We start from the raw sequence: 2,722 nt of genomic DNA, 5'->3' as shown, positions 1-2,722 counted from the left end.
GTTCAGGCCATTCTCCTGCCTCAGCCTCCCGAGTAGCTGGGACTACAGGTGCCGCCACCTCGCCCGGCTAATTTTTTGTATTTTTCAGTAGAGACGGGGTTTCACCGTGTTAGCCAGGATGGTCTCGATCTCCTGAGTTCGTGATTTATCTGCTTCCCAAAGTGCTGGGATTATAGGCATGAGCCACCGCACCCGGCCTTCCTTTGCTATTTTTCTTTATGATTTAATATCTCACCCGCGGCTGGGCCCAGTGGCTCACACCTGTAATCCCAGCACTTTGGGAGGCTGAGGTGGGTGGATCACCTGAGGTCAGGAGTTCGAGACCAGCCTGGTCAACACGGCGAAACCCCATCTCTACTAAAAATGCAAAAATTAGCCAGGTGTGATGGCAGGTGCCTGTAATCCTAGCTCCTCTGGAGGCTGAGGGAGGAGAATCGCTTGAACCTGGGAGGCGGAGGTTGCAGTGAGCCGAGATCGTACCATTGTGCTCCAGCCTGGGTGACAGAGTGAGACTGCATCTCAAAAAAAGAAAGAAAAGAAAAAAGAAAAGAAAAGAAAAGAAAGAAAGAAAGAAAAGAAAAGAAAAGAGAAAAGAAAGAAAAGAAAGGAAGGAAGGACAAAAACACCTTCACTTGCATGGAGTTTATGTTATATGCAGTACAGTTTGTAAAGTTGTGATTCCCTCTGTTGCTTCAAAACGAAGAAAAGTTACTTCTCCAAAAATATGAAATATGAATCTGTATACTGCTGTTATTTTTAAATTTTTTTTTTCAAAACTCACAATATTGCAAATCAGACATCACATGGTTTAGGTGTTTTATTTTTTTCCTCCCGTTTATTTGACTATTCTGTAACTTCTCTGTTTTCCGTTTTCTCCATAATGTATTGGACACCCTCAGACGTCGTTCCACAGTGAACAAAAGTAACTGTGGGATTCCGTTCTCTGTATCTACACATCGCTGGCATGTGATCTGGGTGTATGATTATTTTTGACATTTTATTTTAAAATCTTCTGAGTCACAAAAGGCTGGGGAAACAGTACCCGGAGTCTCCAGGCCACGTTGGGTTTATGTGGAGCAGGTGCGGCTGGGCTCTGGGTGGGGGCGGGTTAAGAAAAATCCAGGCACAGCTCACGCGCGCCCCCTGCAGCCTGCGGCGCGCAAGGGACCCGCTGCCTGGAGGTGGGGTCCGTTTAGGGAGGGAAGGTGCAGCCGAGACCACCAGGGCGTCCCTGACCTCGCAGCGCCCGCTCTGGTCCCATCCCTGAGCCCACAGGGGGTCCCCACGCCGCGCCCATCACCAGGCGCGCGGATCCCCAATGTCCACGCCCCTCCCACAAGGACCCCCACCTTCTTCCACACCCCTCCCACCCAGCCCGCGGGGACCCCCATCTCCATACCCTTCCCAGCATTCTCGCGGGGACCCTCATCTCCAAACCTCTCCCACCATCCCCACGGGGACCCCATCTCCACGCCCCTCCCACCATCCCCGCGGGGACCCCATCTCCATGCCCCTCCCACCGGTCATGGAGGGGCCCCCTTCTCGCCATTCCCACCAGTCCCGCGGGGACCCCCATATCCACGCCCCTCCCACCAGGCCCGCAGGGACCCCATCTCCACGCCCCTCCCACCCGTCCTAGAGGGACCCCCTCATCTCCACGTCCCTCCCACCAGGCCCGCGGACGGCCCCATATCCACGCCCCTCCCACCCGGCCCGCGGGGACCCCATCTCCATACCCCTCCCAGCATTCTCGCGGGGACCCTCATCTCCAAACCCCTCCCACCATCCCCACGGGGACCCCATCTCCACGCCCCTCCCACCGGTCCTGGAGGGGTCCCCTTCTCCACGCCATTCCCACCAGTCCCGCGGGGACCCCCATATCCACGCCCCTCCCACCAGGCCCGCGGGGACCCCCATATCCACGCCCCTCCCACCAGGCCCTCGGGGACCCTCATATCCACGCCCCTCCCACCAGGCCCTCGGGGACCCTCTTATCCACGCCCCTCCCACCAGGCACTCGGGGACCCTCATATCCACGCCCCTCCCACCAGGCCCGCGGGGACCCTCATATCCACGCCCCTCCCACCAGACCCGCGGGGACCCCATCTCCACACTCCTCCCACCAGACCCGGGGGGACCCTCATATCCACGCCCCTCCCACCAGACCCGCGGGGACCCTCATATCCACACCCCTCCCACCAGGCCCGGGGGAACCCTCATATCCACGCCCCTCTCACCAGGCCCGCGGGGACCCCATCTCCACACCCCTCCCACCAGGCCCGGGGGAACCCTCATATCCACGCCCCTCCCACCAGACCCGCGGGGACCCCATCTCCACACCCCTCCCACCAGGCCCGGGGGAACCCTCATATCCACGCCCCTCTCACCAGGCCCGCGAGGACCCTCATATCCACTCCCCTCCCACCAGACCCGCGGGGACCCCCATCTCCACGCCCCTCACCCGGGGGGGACCCTCATATCCACGCCCCTCCCACCAGGCTCGTGGGGAACCCCCCATCTCTACGCCCCTCCCACCAGGCCCGTGGATACCCCCCGCCATCTCCACGCCCCCCCCACCGGGCCCGCCCCCATCTCTACGTTCCCCAAGACGGCGCCCACAAGACCCCCATCTCTGAGCCTGGCCCCCCACTTTCAGGTAAGAACACCCCACCCCCCACCGCGGCTCACAACCGCAGCCGCGGGAACCCCAGCATTTCCACTC

This window comes from Macaca fascicularis, chromosome Y, assembly GCF_037993035.2.
Source record: "Macaca fascicularis isolate 582-1 chromosome Y, T2T-MFA8v1.1".
In the NCBI taxonomy this organism is placed as follows: domain Eukaryota; kingdom Metazoa; phylum Chordata; class Mammalia; order Primates; family Cercopithecidae; genus Macaca; species Macaca fascicularis.
This window is presented reverse-complemented; position numbering follows the sequence as displayed.